Source organism: Rutidosis leptorrhynchoides, chromosome 4 (assembly GCF_046630445.1).
Source record: "Rutidosis leptorrhynchoides isolate AG116_Rl617_1_P2 chromosome 4, CSIRO_AGI_Rlap_v1, whole genome shotgun sequence".
Classification (NCBI taxonomy): Eukaryota; Viridiplantae; Streptophyta; class Magnoliopsida; order Asterales; family Asteraceae; genus Rutidosis; species Rutidosis leptorrhynchoides.
The window spans coordinates 370,291,452-370,309,637 of NC_092336.1; positions in this window are offsets into that span (position 1 = coordinate 370,291,452).

Below are 18,186 nucleotides of genomic sequence, written 5' to 3' on the forward strand. Positions count from 1 at the left end.
AAACATGCTTTAAAGTGTCAACCAAATGGTTGGTGAGTTCATTAGTTTATCATAATCATTCATTTCCATCATTTTAATAGACCACAAGATTTCATATATTGACACGCGTAACCTGCGAATTAAATTTCATTCATATGGTGAACACCTGGTAACCGACCTTAACTGGATGCATATAGAATATCCCCATCATTCTGGGACTCACATCGGACATGATAAATCGAACTACTAAAGCAGTTCAAATTCTCTGACTGAGGCTTGTTAGTGCCCATAGATCTATCTTTAGGATTCGCGTTAATTGGTGGCAATTATCATAAACACCAATTCTTAGGCTACCAAGCTAAAAGGGGCATATTCGGTTTGATAATTCAACCATAGAATGTAGTTTCGATCACTTGTGTCTATTTCGTAAAGCATTTATAAAAGCAGCGCATGTATTCTCAGTCCCAAAAGTATATATTGCAAAGGAATTTAAAAAGGGAGCAAATGAAACTCACTATACGATATTTTGTAGTAAAAATATGCATACGACGGAACTGGACAATGCAAGGTTGGCCTCGGATTCACTAACCTATATCAAGTATATATATTAACACATATAATCGTAATCGAATAAGTTTATGTATTATTAGTATTTGTTATTTTAGTAACTTGTATGTTTCATTAATAACTAAATCAATTATATTTATTTGATATACTTTAGATAAATAATTAGTATTTATTACGAAAATATTAATGTTGTTATGTGATATGTATTAAATATATTCTTATATAACTATTTATTTGGTAAAATAATATTAATAATAATAAATAAAAATTTGTATCTTTTTATGATAATAATAATAATAATAAAAGTAATTAGATTTAGTAATGATACTGATATTAATAGTTTTGATAATAATACTAATAATAAAAGTAATGTTAGTAATAATAATAATGATAATAATATTAATTATACTAATAATCTTATCTCTAATATTGGTAATAATAATAATTACTTAATAACAATCAATAATAAATAATAATAATAATAATAATAATAATAATAACAATAATAATAATGATGAAATAATAATAATAAGAGTATTAGTAATAACTACCTCAAAGAAGTATCTCTTAAAAAAAATGCCCAACTCCGGGTTTGAACCCGCGACGTCCCGCTAACCCGATAACATCCTTAACCTTTCCTCTGTTGCTTACTTTCTGTTTTAATACCTTAATCTAAATCTTTTAACTCATTCTTTCTGTCATCTCCACAACATCATACCCATCAATATTTCCTCATCACTATCATTCTTAATCACAATCCTAATAACCATAACCATAATCATAATATCATCCTTAATCTTCATCATCAATTTTTACCATCTTAAATATAAATCAGGTATTCTTAATCATCATTATCATGTATCATTATCGTTATGGATCATTATCATCATCATATTAACATCATCACTTGTCACTTTATCATATTATCACCATCTATCATTATCATACGTATTATCATCATCCCCTTAATATTTTTCTGATTCTAGATATACCTCACATTTGTACAGCCCAAAATAGGATTCTTGGCCCAACAGAAATAAGAGGACTCGGCCCAGCAGAAGAAAGGACTCAGCCCAATTCATAATCACGACCCAAGTTAATCTTTGAGGCTGTTTTTCCTCTCCTGCGTTCGACCGGAATGAATCCCAAAAAAAAAATAGTTCGCTTAACATCAACCTAACTGCCATGACACACTTATTATTATCATCTTTCCATCATCTAATCTCCATAGTTAATTCCCATTCTCTAGTGGAGGAAATCTTTAACTTTTATGTGGGGTTTTTTTTGTCGGTGTATTAGAAAACTGAATTCAATAAAAGCATAACACTTCTATCTGTGAAGGTCCACAAGAGGTATGCATCGATTGATCAAAAAATTAAGAAGGTTGTGAGTGGAAATTAGAATCCAAACCTTGCCCACTTTGTCGATCCCTCTACTTTTCTTTTTATGTATTTAAATTGCAAAATAAACAATTTGCTTTGCTTCATTCAATTTCTTTGAGTTTAAACAAATAGAAAACAACAGGTACATAGTGGTAGTGATCTTGGTTTACTTCCAATAGGTAAATAGAAGAAGAAACACAAAGAAGTTGCAGCGGTTTTTCTGAAGTTGTGGTGACGAGTTGTAGTGGTAGTGTTTGAATGAAAATAGAAGGAATTAAGTGGGTGGTGATCAAGCATGATGGGGAGTAGTTTTGTTTGAAGTTTATGATTTTATAAACCGCAGTTCTCGAAGCAAAGTGATAGTAATAATGGTGGTTATCACAATGGTGGAAGGTCGACATAAATGGGTTTTGTGGTGATAGAGGCAGATGATGTGTTTGAAACAAAAATGAAAACAGCAGTAGTAGTCGTGAGTTCTTAGAAGAAAGAAAGAAGAGAGAGAGTGATGAGTGAGAGAGAAAGGTGGTAGTCGTTCAGGGTGGTGGACGGTGGTCATGGTGGTTGTTATGGTGGTGTTTCCCGTGAAAGATTGAAGGTGAATCATGGTGTTAGGGTAGTAGTTGTTCTCGGTTTATAGAAACAGAAAAAGAACACAACACAAGGGTGGTTTCAAGATGGGTTCTTGGGTGGTTTGAGCTTCGGTTGATCAAGTTTTTTTTTTGTGTGTGTGATGTTTTCTCTAATACTCTCTCAAATGTATGCATATATAGATATAGTAAAAGATATTATGTAACTAAATATAGAATAAGGATATGATAGGTGAATGAGACTGGTAACAAACAAAGCAAAATTGTACGTTCTTGACTCAGTAAATTCAAAAAGGTGATGGGTTGTGTTTGAGAGATGACAGAAAAATAGAAAGAGGAAAGTATAAAAGTTGAGGTGGATTGCTAACAGAATTTGGATACATCTGTGATTGAATTTGATTTTGAAACATGATCAGAGACAGGAAACAAAAGAATGATTGTGATGTGCAACTGGTATTGTTTGTATCATTGATTAGATTCAATTTGTAATCAGGTAAGAATCATTTGAAGTTGTTTGACAAGTTTATGCAGTAACAAGATTTGAAGGACGATTGTGAAGTCGACATGTAACAGAATGTAGACATGATTCTTCAAACAAGAAGAAGAAACAAGAAAAGAAATAAGTCAGATAATGACTTGTAACAAAAATCGTACATTCTTCTGTTACTGATATCTATCAAATTTTGTTTTGTTCTTGTGATTGAATCTTGATTGGTACTAATTTGAGATAGGAGAATCAAATTAATCACATTATGATTGTAACATAAAACTGATTTTGATTCTGTGTTTGCATAATTCTGTATTTAATTAATCTAAATACAATAATACTGATTCATATAGTGTATCTGTATATATCAGTATATATATATATCTATTTTTATATATCTGTATTTATATTTCATTATTATATATAATTTGTAATAATAATAATAATATTAATAATATCCAATTAATACTAATAATAATAGGAATAATGATTAAAAGTTTTAGAAATAATAATAATAATAATTTTGGAATAAAAATGATAATTTTTAGTAATAATAATGATCTAACAAATTACATGTGTTAACTTTCATATATTTCATATTGAAAATAATAAATTAACTAATACTGATTTTTATATTAATAATGAAAGTAATAATAATATTAGTATAACAATTATATTTTAACTTGTAACTACATTTAATATATTAATATTACAATCAATTAATTATGTAATGATATCTTTCATTATATGATAACATTATTTAAATATTTGATACTTATACATTTTATATATATTACATTGATATATATATATATATATATATATATATATATATATATATATATATATATATATATATATATATATATACATACATATTTATTTACAAGTACAAGTTCATGAATCATTGGGAATGGTCGAAGATCAATTGAATATATGAAACAGTTCAAAAATTTTGAGACTCAACGTTACAGACTTTGCTTATCATGTCGAAATCATATAAAAATTAAGTTTAAATTTGGTCAGAAATTTCCGGGTCGTCACACCAACAACAACAACAACCACAACCAATCAAAAACTAACCTGAGGAACAACAACAACAACAACTACAACATCCGGAACAGCCTGAACAGCAACAACAACAACAACCACCGGCACCAGAGGAGTAACATGAACATGCACCATTATTTACTCTGCATCCAAGCCTTGTACAGGCTGAAAATGCACCAACACACGATCGGATTCGCCTATCTAGAGGCAATGCTGCACATGCTCTCTCCATCCCCAAGTCTAAAGCCAACATGGGCTATGAGACGTTGATCGATTACATCAGGCAATATCTACTCGCTAGATCAATCACCGGAGTTCCTTCCAGACTCTATCCGGCCTGTTTAGGCAGATTTTGGTACACGGTTACCATGGCCAGCACTCCACAGGGTACACCATGTGTTCACGTCATGGTCACTGAAACCCTAACCTGCTTCGTCACCGTCGATGCCATTAGACGAGCTCTACAATTGCCAGGTGGACCATTTTTTGATTCACCTTCAAGTAATGAAGTAAAAAGGGAAGTACTGGAGATCATCGGATATACTGGTGCTATGGCCCACAACCCATTGAGGAAGCACATGCCACCGCTGTGGTACTATTTCTTTGGTTTGCTAACCCAGTGCATTAGCCAGAAGTCGGGAAGTTTTGATTAATGCTCATATTTTGAGCTTAAGATGGGTCATGGGCTGCTGTTCAACAGGAACATTGACTATGCTGCAGAAATCTACCTGAGGTTAAGGGAAATGGTGCTTGCACCAAAACGAACACATTTGATCCCCTTTCCAAGGTTCTTGATCCCTATTTTTGAAAATGAGCTGGGTGATGCCTACATGCAAATTGCTGATCTTTCATTTGACCTGCCTTTAAAGCAAGGGGGATGCCAAAAGCTAAACCTGCTGCTCCATATGATGCCTTGATGTGACGACCCGGAAAATTTCGACTAACTTTATATCAAACTCTCGATACAAATTAATATTTTTGACACGATAAGTAAAGTCTATAATGTTGAGTCTCAAAAATTTTGAACTGTTCAATTTACCATCGACCGTTCCCGACAATTCACGAACAATCAATTGTAAATAGATATTTGTGTACATATATATAAATAATAATTCAAAATATAAATTGAAGTATTATATGTTGTTGTTATTAAAATGAATAAAATAAAATATGATATTATAATAATTATTATTTAAAATATATTAATATATATAATTGAAGTATATTAAATATATATATATATATATATATATATGATTTCGAATTTATTTTGTAATCGAGAGTAACGCTCAATGTCATTCGATCGATATTAAACGATTTAAAAATGAATTAATGTGATTTTAAAAATAAACGGTGATCCGAAAATGAGTTATATAAATCAGGCTTATTAGAAATATATTTAGGATCTAATTATCAAATTTTAACACTTTTTATGTTTTACCTGAGATCGAGCGCATATAGTGAATTTTTTTTTTTTAAAAGTTAATGACCAAATTTTATACCATAATGACTAAAATAATTAAAGATATTTAATTTAAAATTTTGGAATTTTTCTGAGAACCTTTATCTGCCACTGAGTAACAACGAAGTACGAAATAATAGTCCGTGAAAAACTGTCTGCATAAGATGTCAAATTTACCGATGGCACACTGTTTTTAAAGTTGTTTCTATTCTACACATTTGTATTATTATTCTATCACTTTCTTATTATTAGTGAAATGTCCCGTTCATATTGATTATAAACGTTCCATATTAATTGATTTCGTCGCGAGGTTTTGACCTCTATATGAGACGTTTTTCAAAGACTGCATTCATAATAAAACAACCATAACCTTTATTTTATCAATAAAGGTTTAAAAAGCATTACGTAGATTATCAAATAATGATAATCTAAAATATACCGTTTACACACGACCATTACATAATGGTTTACAATAAGAATATATTACATCAAAAATAAGTTTCTTGAATGCAGTTTTTACATAATATCATACAAGCATGGACTTTAAATCTTGTCCTTATTTTAGTATGCAACAGCGGAAGGTCTTAATAATCACCTGAGAATAAACATGCTTAAAACGTCAACAAAAATGTTGGTGAGTTATAGGTTTAACCTATATATTATCAAATCATAATAATAGACCACAAGATTTTATATTTCAATATACATCCCATACATAGAGATAAAATTCATTCATATGGTGAACACCTGGTAACCGACATTAACAAGATGCATATAAGAATATCCCCTATCATTCCGGAAAATCCTTCGGACATGATAAAAACAACATCGAAGTACTAAAGCATCCGGTACTTTGGATAGGGTTCGTTAGGCCCAATAGATCTATATTTAGGATTCACGTTAATTAGTAGATCAGTTTACTAATTCTTAGGCTACCAAGCAAAAGGGGCATATTCGGCTTCGATCATTCACCCATATAATGTAGTTTCATTTACTTGTATCTATTTCGTAAAATATTTATAAAACTGCATGTATTCTCATCCCAACATATTAGATTTTAAAAGTGGGATTATAACTCACTTTCACAGATTTTTACTTCGTCGGGAAGTAAGACTTGGCCACTGGTCGATTCACGAACCTCAAGTTTAGTAGGTAAACCTACTGGAAGTGACAACAAAAGATCTAGCTTCAAAGGATCTTGGATGGCTTGAAAGTTCTTGATTTGGAATGATATCTTACTGTAAACAACAAGGATTTCTTGAGGTTGGATGATCACTTTACAAGATTGGAAATGAGCTAGTAAACTTGGAAGTATTCTTGATTTTATGAAACTAGAACTTGTAGAATTTATGAAGAACACTTAGAACTTGAAGATGGAACTTGAGAGAGATCAATTAGATGAAGAAAATTGAAGAATGAAAGTGTTTGTAGGTGTTTTTGGCCGTTGCTATATGGATTAGATATAAAGGATATGTAATTTTGTTTTTATGTAAATAAGTCATGAATGATTACTAATATTTTTGTAATTTTTTGAGATATTTCATGCTAGTTGCCAAATGATGGTTCCCACATGTGTTAGGTGACTCACATGGGCTGCTAAGAGCTGATCATTGGAGTGTATATACCAATAGTACATACATCTAAAAGCTGTGTATTGTACGAGTACAAATACGGGTGCATACGAGTAAAATTGTTGATGAAACTGAACGCGGATGTAATTGTAAGCATTTTTGTTAAGTAGAAGTATTTTGATAAGTGTCATGAAGTCTTTCCAAAGTGTATGAATACATATTAAAACACTACATGTATATACATTTTAACTGAGTCGTTAAGTCATCGTTAATCGTTACATGTAAATGTTGATTTGAAACCTTTAAGTTAACAATCTTGTTAAATGTTGTTAACCCAATGTTTATTATATCTAATGAGATGTTAAATTATTATATTATCATGATATTATGATATATTAATATATCTTAATATGATATATACACATTTAAATGTCGTTACAACGATAATCGTTACATATATGTCTCGTTTCGAAATCCTTAAGTTAGTAGTCTTGTTTTTACATATGTAGATCATTGTTAATATACATAATGACATGTTTACTTATCATTTATCATGATTAAACATAGTGTATCAATATCTTAATATGATTCATATGTATTTAGTAAGACGTTGTTATAACGATAATCGTTATATATATCATTTCGAGTTTCTTAAATCAATAAACTCAATTTTATGTATATAACTCATAGTTAAAATACCTAATGAGATACTTACTTATCATAATATCATGTTAACTATATATATAATCATATATATGTCATCATATAGTTTTTACAAGTTTTAACGTTCGTGAATCACCGGTCAACTTGGGTGGTCAATTGTCTATATGAAACCTATTTTAATTAATCAAGTCTTAACCAGTTTGATTGCTTAACATGTTGGAAACACTTAATCATGTAAATATCAATTTCATTTAATATATATAAACATGGAAAAGTTCGGGTCACTACAATTAGTACATTATTACTACTATGAACCCCACCTTTGTTTTATCATTCACAACAAAACTCATTTGTTAAACTGATCCGTGATTTATGAATGTGAAATACTGTATCCTTTTTAGACTTATGATTAATATTTGATTGAGTTATACTGTGCTTAATTGGTACTTGTTTCCTCTTTATTTCAACTTACAGCATAAATATATTTATATATATCCTACACATTCATGCATTGGAATATATATACATATGCATTTTGATAACAACCGAACCCACTACTATTAAACACTTCTTTCTTCTTGCTCCTGACAACACCAATCACCCTCACCATAACCCATTACTATTGCTATGATTCGATGATCAAACAATTTCTAATATTGATTTATGCTACAGCCGTTAATCGTGAACTTCTAATAAATGAAACCCATGATCACCACCTCTCGACCACCATGAGCCATTTTGTGTTCTCTGTTTTTCGCAAACCGTCTCAATCGCCACCACCATTGCCAAACACCAAAACTCCAACACTTGACACCATATCTCTTCCTTCTTTCTTCTGTTTCAATTTTATATTTCTAATCACGTCATCACCATCTTCATAATCATCAAGTTAACCGCCTACTTACAACTTCCATTACTGTTACATGTTTAAAAACGATCGAAAACCACCTTCTCCACCATGTCCACCATCTCCACTCTTGCAACAATCCTCTTATTCGAATTATGTTCCTGTTTCTGTTGAAACCCACAACTGACACCTTCATCAACACCACTTCACCGCCTCGAAATCACCACTATTGTTACCATAATTGAAACCCATTTCCTACTTACTGTTTCGATCATCAATTTAAACTATCACTGCTAAGATGCTGCTATTAGCTTGTTCTACTACCGTTATAAGTTCAAGAACCTGCAACATCACCCAACGAACCACCTTAGTCGCCATCTTAAACCACCACTTCAATCACCCTTGATGCTGCAGGTATGTACTTCTGTTTATGTTTCTAATCATAACAAACCGAACACCTTTGGTTACTACAACCTGCTGCTGCTACCATTATCTGTTTTATGTTGAAATCACCAAAACCGCCACCCAAAACCTCACCAAACTGCTGCTGCACATACGATACTTTTCTTTTTTCTGTTTGATTAGAATCACAACTACAACTGCTTTTGTTCTTCCCTTCCTACTCGATAATAGCAGCTCAAACTGATGCTATTCATTGCTGTTTTACTACTACTGCAGGTCGTGTGTAAGCTGTTGCACCTACTGCGTTATTTTTTTTGTCAAGCCCCAAACCAAACCAAACCAAATCACTTTTATTTCATGGCTGTTAATTGCCTCCCTTTTTTTTGTTCCTGTGACACGAGTGATAATGATATAAGTTATGGTGGTGGGCCAAAAGAAACTCTCACCCATTAAATCTTGTTCTTTTTATTAAAGTAGATAAGTACTCGTATAATATTATATTTAATAAAGCATTATTACTAATTGGGGGGGTCATCTAGCTGTTATGATTAAGATAATGGAAAATGACATGTGATGATATCATAAAGATGATTTAGTCACGATAGTAAACGATTCATGAAGAAGAAGATGATGATATCGAATCGATAGATAAAATAACGTTATATAATAAAAGATGATGATTAGGATAAATGATAACCGGTGATGTTTATGATAAATGAACATGGCGATGGTGATGTCGACTGTGATGATGTATGATAATGGTTTCGATGATGAGGATGATATCAATAATGGCCTGCGAAATATTTATGTTTCTGTTTCTAATGCATATCGAAACTTCTGTTACCAGACCCAAAACCATGGACGATTGATGATACTGTTATTTAATTTTGATTGTTGTGGAGTCAGACAAAGCCATGATACACGCACACAATTTATTTTAATTGTTACCGGATCATTAATGGGCTACTAAGGTTTTGCATCTTGGGCCGTGAATTTATATTAGTTATTTGGGCCATGACAATGTTATGATTATTTCTTGGGGCGTGATATTAATTGGGTTATATAAAATAGGATTTGGGTTATAACAGAAATCAATGGATGGAGGAGTGGTTTGGAATGTTATTGGGTTAGCGGGAGGTCGCGGGTTCAAACCCGGACTTGGGCATTTTTTTTAATGGCTACTTCTTTGAGGTAGTTTACTTATTACTCATTATTATTATTATTATTATTATTATTATTATTATTATTATTATTATTATTATTATTATTATTATTATTATTATTATTATTATTATTATTATTATTATTATTATTATTATTATTATTATTATTATTATTATTATTATTATTATTATTATTATTAATTATTATTGTTATGAGGTTATTACAAATATTAAAAATATAATTATTAGTATCATTCATACAATTAATATTAATGATACGCATAGTGATCCATCTCAAAATAGGCAAGCATCTCGGCAAAAATCTTACCCGGTACTACGCATCCCGGGTTGCCGACTCCTTTCTCAACATCCGTTCGACATCTTCCTGGATATTCTACCATGATGGACAAATGGCAAGACCAAGAACCCGGATGACATACACACAACCGGCACCATACAACCGGTCATGACTATCATAATCAAACGTCGCGAAACCAGTCATCATAATCACAACCGTGAAGAAAAACTTGGAACAAAAATGTTCGGCGAAGACCCACCCGGCTAGACTGAGAGCACCGTGATGCCTTAACCAGAATCAACCTGAAATGTCCCATTCATATCGATTATAAAAGTTCCATATTAATTGATTTCGTTGCGAGGTTTTGACCTCTATATGAGACGTTTTTCAAAGACTGCATTCATTTTTAAAACAACCATAACCTTTATTTTATCGATAAAGGTTTAAAAAGCATTACGTAGATTATCAAATAATGATAATCTAAAATATACCGTTTACACACGACCATTACATAATGGTTTACAATAAGAATATATTACATCAAAAATAAGTTTCTTGAATGCAGTTTTTAAATAATATCATACAAGCATGGACTCCAAATCTTGTCCTTATTTTATTATGAAACAGCGGAAGCTCTTAATAATCACCTGAAAATAAACATACTTAAAACATCAACAAAAATGTTGGTGAGTTATAGGTTTAACCTATATATTATCAAATCATAATAATAGATCACAAGATTTCATATTTCAATATACATCCCATACATAGAGATAAAATTCATTCATATGGTGAACACCTGGTAACCAACATTAACAAGATGCATATAAGAATATCCCCTATCATTCCGGGAAATCCTTCGGACATGATAAAAATGAATTCGAAGTACTAAAGCATCCGGTACTTTGGATGGGGTTCGTTAGGCCCGATAGATCTATCTTTAGGATTCGCGTCAATTAGTAGATCGGTTTACTAATTCTTAGGTTACCAAGCAAAAGGGGCATATTCGGCTTCGATCATTCACCCATATAATATAGTTTCAATTACTTGTGTCAATTTCGTAAAACATTTATAAAACTGCATGTATTCTCATCCTAAAATATTAGATTTTAAAAGTGGGACTATAACTCACTTTCACAGATTTTTACTTCGTCGGGAAGTAAGACTTGGCCACTGGTCGATTCATGAACCTATAACAAATATGTACATATATATCAAAGTATGTTCAAAATATATTTACACCAATTTTAATACATTTTAATGTTTTAAGTTTATTAAGTCAGCTGTCCTCGTCAGTAACCTACAACTAGTTGTCCACAATTAGATGTACAGAAATAAATAGATATATATTATCTTGAATCAATCCACGACCCAGTGTATATAGGTCTCAGGCTAGATCACAACTCAAAGTATATATATTTTTGGAATCAACCTCAACCCTGTATAGCTAACTCAAACATTACTGCATATAGAGTGTCTATGGTTGTTCCAAATAATATATATACATGGATCGATATGATATGTCAACACATTTGCATACGTGTCTATGGTATCCCAAGATTACATAATATATTAGAATACATGTATAATACAATATAAGTTAGCTAGGATATGATTTGTATAGAATTGTTACAATATTTCCCGTAGCTAAAACAATCAAAAAAATATCCAATCTTGTTTTACCCATAACTCCTTCGTTTTAAATCCGTTTTGAGTGAATCAAATAGCTATGGTTTCATATTGAACTATATTTTATGAATATAAACAGAAAAATTATAGGTTTATAGTCAGAAATATAAGTTACAAGTCATTTTTGTAAGAGGTAGTCATTTCAGTCGAAAGAACGACGTCTAGATGACCATTTTGGAAAACATACTTTCACTTTGAGTTTAACCATGGTTTTTGGATATAGTTTCATGTTCATAAGAAAAATCATTTTAAATAAAATAAAATAAAAGTTTATCATACTTTTTAATTAACTAACCCAAAACAGCCCGCGGTGTTACGACGACGGCGTATATCCGGTTTTACGTTGTTTTTCGTGTTTTCCGGTTTTAAATCACCAAGTTAGCATATCATATAGATATATAACATGTGTTTAGTTGATTTTAAAAGTCAAGTTATAAGGATTAACTTTTGTTTGCGAACAAGTTTAGAATTAACTAAACTATGTTCTACTGATTTCAAGTTTAAACCTTCGAATAAAGTAGTTTTATATATATGAATCGACTGATGTTATGAATATCATTACTACCTCAGGTTTTGTGGATAAACCTACTGGAAATGAGAAAAATAGATCTAGCTTCAAAGGATCCTTGGATGGCTTGAAAGTTCTTGAAGCAAAATCATGACACGAAAACAAGTTCAAGTAAGATTTCCACTCGAAATAAGATTGTTATAGTTATAGAAATTGAATCAAAGTTTGAATATGAGTATTACCTTGTATTAGAAAGATATCTTACTGTAAATAAGAAAGATTTCTTGAGGTTGAATGATCACTTTACAAGATTGGAAGTAAGCTAGCAAACTTGGAAGTATTCTTGATTTTATGAAACTAGAACTTATAGAATTTATGAACAACACTTAGAACTTGAAGATAGAACTTGAGAGAGATCAATTAGATGAATAAAATTGAAGAATGAAAGTGTTTGTAGGTGTTTTTAGTCGTTGGTATATGGATTAGATATAAAGGATGTGTAATTTTGTATACATGTAAATAAGTAATGAATGATTACTAATTTTTTTGTAATTTTATGAGATATTTCATGCTAGTTGTGTAACATCCCGCCTTTTTCCATTTACTTTTCCGTTATACTAATATAAAGTCCGTTATATGTTTATAACATCTCCCGTTGATACGCGTTTTAAATTATCTCGTTTAGGTAATTCACGCACCCGAATGAAAGTTGAGGGACTAAACTTGACAAGGGATCAAACCCTTGACTAGGTCAAAGGGTCAAACCCCTTTCACCCATTCATTATCATCTCCATCTCTCTCTCTTTCTCTCTAGCAAGAACACACACACACCATTTCCAAATTCATTCAATCATCATCTAAATCCGATCTAGGAGGCTTACAACAAAATAAATTACATATTCGTAATCCTCTCTTCATCCTCTTCATTTTGGTACCAACTTCATCTCGTTTGGGTAACATTTCTAAAACTCTAGATTTCTCTAAATTCGTGTTTTTGACTTGAAATGGTGTTAGTTAGTGTCTATGGCTCATTGTGATGTCGTGTGTGTAATTTATATGCTCGATCTCGTTGTTTTAGTGTAACTAGCATGAACTTGAATTTTGGTGTGTTGTTCTTGAATTTTGGATGATCATATGTTGTTAGATGTTAAAAGTTCATGTTCTAATTGTGTTCCTAGTATCACTAGCTTCAATTTGATGTGTACGTTGCTTTAGAAAAGTTCATGAACTTGATTTATGATTTTGGTGAATTTGGGTTAGGGTTGATGAACTTGAAATGGACTTTTGATGCATTGAATGCCATGGATTATTATTGGTAAGTGTTTAGTTGGATTGTATGCTTGATTACCTTCGAAACGGCATATCATTCATGTAAATTGGTTGCCCGAATCATTGAATTGCATTTATGAACTTGTATGCGGTTAATGTTAAGCATTAGATGCGGTTTTGGTTGTTGTAATAGGTAGATTGATTGATGAAATGTGTTTAGTTGTTTTCCTCGTCAAATTACCTTCCCAACGGTATAAGATACTTGTCTTGATTGTTTGCGGATCATAAATGGTGATTGTTTGAAGTTAGGTTCGTGCATAAAATTTAAAAACTGCCAGAATTCTCTGCACAGGTAATGGCGCGGCGCGCCATTTACCCGCGCGGCGCGCCAGAGTGGTCTGTCCAACTTTGTCAATTTTCGAATAATGTTTGCTATGCTACGCACCTCCGATTCACATGTAACTTATTCTAACATGCTCATACATGATTAAAAACCTCAGAAAAATAGTTCGGGACCCGACCCGAACGTGTTGACTTTTTCGTTGACTTTGACCGACCAAAGTTTGACTTTTTGTCAAACTTAACCAAATGATTATGCAACCTTCCTAACTTGTTTATATACTTGTACCTTGCATGAAACTTGACAATTTGATTTCACATGCTACATAATCGAGTCGTAACGAGCCATATGACTAATTGAACATCTTTGACCTATCATGTTTACCGTTATTGATACGACCTATTTGTTTAGGTCAAGACTAGCACTATCCTTCGCACACGTTATTTTGTGAAGTACTTTTCGTACGTGCACTCAAGGTGAGATCATAGTCCCACTTTTACTCTTTTGCACTTACATTTGGGATGAGAAAAACATAAACGTTTCTTTTTACTAAGTGAACACAAGTACAGAAAAACAAACATTCTACATACGAATTTGAACAAAAATCCTCAATTCGATTATCATTAGTTACACTTGCCGGGTGTAAGCGAGAACTTATGTTATATGGCCATATGGGTTTGACAAACCCTCATTCAAACGGTTCGCTACCGTTAACGAATGAAATGTATTTTCGAGAAACAGTGTATGTTCTAACACTATTGTGATGGGGTTCTATGGAAGGAATGTTAAGCATTGATAATTGGGTGCTCGTGAAACAAACTTTTGGAATGTATTACTATTATCTCATGGTTTCAAATCTTGTGGTTCACTTGTACTTACTTACTTAAACCTATGATTTCACCAACGTTTTCGTTGACAGATTTCTATGTTTTTCTCAGGTCCTTGAACGATACATGATACATGCTTCCGCTCATTATTTTGATACTTGCATTGGATGTCGAGTATATATGCATACATGGAGCATCTTTTGGCTACTTTTAAATTGTGTCGCATAAGTTTCATTTGTACTTAAAACTTTGTATCGTAACTTGTGGTAGAACTATTCTTGTAAACTTTGAACAATCTTTACATTTGAAATGAATGCGACATATCTTTAGGTCAAATGTTGTTTTAAAGACTTATGACCACGTAACGGGACCTAAGTAGACGGCGCCGTCAAACATGATTTGGTCGGGTCGCTACAGATGGTATCAGAGCGTTGGTTGTAGGGATTTAGAGTTCATTGGTGTCAACCTCAAGTCATAGGGTACATTGGTGAGTCTAGACTACAACCGGCATATAGACTTGAAGTAGGAATTACTTGACTACTTGTGCATTTATACTCGAACGCTTCTACTCATATCTACTCTTAGTTCATCTTAATCTCACGTTGTTTAATTTGATTGACGCGCCACCTTGACTATATGAAATGATGTCGAATGCACATATGAATCAGGGTAATATAATTTCTGGGATTATATTACGGTGACTCATATGAACGTTCCGACATTATGGCATAAAGAATTTAAGGCGAGTCGAGGAAAAACTTCTCTTTATCTTTATTCTATATCACGGTTAGTATTATTGAGAATACTAATCAATGATATTCTTGTGTCTTGAAGGAACAATGGCTCCTCGTCGTGCACGCCGCAATGAAACTCCCGAACAAGCTCTCGAACGGATGATAGCTACCGCCGTAGATGCGGCCATGGCCGGTCACTCATCCAACAACAACAACAATAATAACAACAACCACAACAACAACAACAATGGAGCCGGTAAATCAAATGAGGGATGCTCCTATAAAGCTTTCATGGGGTGCAAACCTCACACTTTCGATGGAACCGGGGGACCGGTCGTGCTCACCCGATGGTTTGAGCAAACGGAAGCCGTCTTTAGCATAAGCGGTTGTCGGGACCAAGACAAGGTCAAATACTCCACTCACACCTTCGCCGGTGTCGCTCTTACATGGTGGAATACTTATGTACAATCGGTGGGTACCGATGAAGCTCACGCCCTCTCTTGGGCCGACTTGAGGGAAAAGATGATTGTCAAATATTTCCCTCGTGAAGAAACCCGAAGGCTCGAACAAGAGCTAAGAACTTTAAAGGCGATCGGAAATGATCTCAAGGCTTACAATCATAGATTTTCCGAACTAGCCTTGATGTGCCCAAATCTTGTGAACCCCGAAGCTTTAAGGGTTGAACTTTACATGGATGGTCTTCCAAAGAGTATCAAACATGGAGTAATGTCATCCAAACCCACTAATCATCAAGAAGCTTTGAACATGGCCCGCAAATTGATAGAAACAGTTGATGAAATCGTAGTTCCGGCACCTAAGGCCGAGGATAAATCGGGCGGCAACAAAAGAAAGTGGGAACCCTCTCAATCAAACAACAACAACTTTGCTAAGAAGCCTTACACCTCCGACGGCAAGAAGGGTTATGCCGGGAACCTACCTCTTTGCAACAAATGCAACAAACATCACTTTGGCGAATGTAGTAAGTTAATTTGCCACCAGTGCCAAGGAGTTGGTCATAAGGCCAACGATTGTAAAAGTGCCACTCCCGTCGTTCGAAAGTGGCCCAATGCACCAAAGACGGGCACTTGTTATGAATGTGGTCAAACGGGCCATTATAGAAATGCATGTCCGAAGAGGAAAGATAACACCAATACGCGCGGCCGAGCTTTCAACATCAACACCGAGGAAGCCCGAGATGATAATGAATTAGTCACGGGTACGTTTCTTCTCAACAATTCTTATGTCTCTTGCTTATTCGATTCGGGTGCCGATAAATGCTTTGTATCCAAGACTTTGACTCATTCTTTTAGCACTCCACCTCTTCCATTAGATACCACTTATACCATTGAAGTGGCTAACGGGAAACTATTAAGTGCCGACATATATTACCGGGGGTGTACGTTAAACATTTTAGGTAAGGAATTTGAAATTGACTTGATACCCATGGAACTAGGAAGCTTTGATGTAATAATCGGTATGAATTGGTTAGTCAAAACGAAATCTCACATCCTTTGTGATCTTAACGCAATCCGAATTCCTATCGAGAATGGTGAACCTTTGATTGTTTATGGCGATAAGAGTTGCACCAGACTCAACCTCGTTTCGTGCCTTAAAGTTAGAAAACTACTCCGTAAGGGTTGTTTTGCGATCCTTGCCCACGTTAAGAAAGTCGAGTCCGAAGAGAAGCATATCGATGATGTGCCAATTGTTAGTGACTTTTCCGATGTATTTCCCGACGAATTGCCGGGTCTTCCACCTCATCGACCAGTTGAATTCCAAATCGATCTTATTCCGGGAGCCGCACCCATAGCACGTGCACCATATAGACTCGCTCCATCTGAAATGCAAGAATTGCAAAGTCAAATCCAAGAACTACTTGATCGTGGTTTTATCCAACCTAGCCATTCACCATGGGGCGCTCCGATTTTGTTTGTTAAAAAGAAAGACGGATCCCTACGAATGTGCATTGACTATCGTGAACTAAACAAATTGACAGTTAAGAACCGATATCCTCTTCCTCGCATCGATGACCTCTTTGATCAACTACAAGGGTCTTGTGTATATTCAAAAATCGATCTCCGCTCGGGTTATCATCAATTGAGGGTTAAGGGGGAAGATGTCTCAAAAACCGCTTTCCGAACTCGTTATGGTAGTTATGAATTCCTTGTCATGCCATTTGGTCTCACTAACGCACCGGCGGTGTTCATGGATCTTATGAACCGCGTGTGCAAACCATATCTCGATAAATTCGTTATTGTGTTCATCGATGACATATTGATCTATTCTAAAAATGAAGAAGAGCACGAACAACATCTCCGACTTGTGCTTGAACTCTTGAGACAAGAACGACTTTATGCCAAA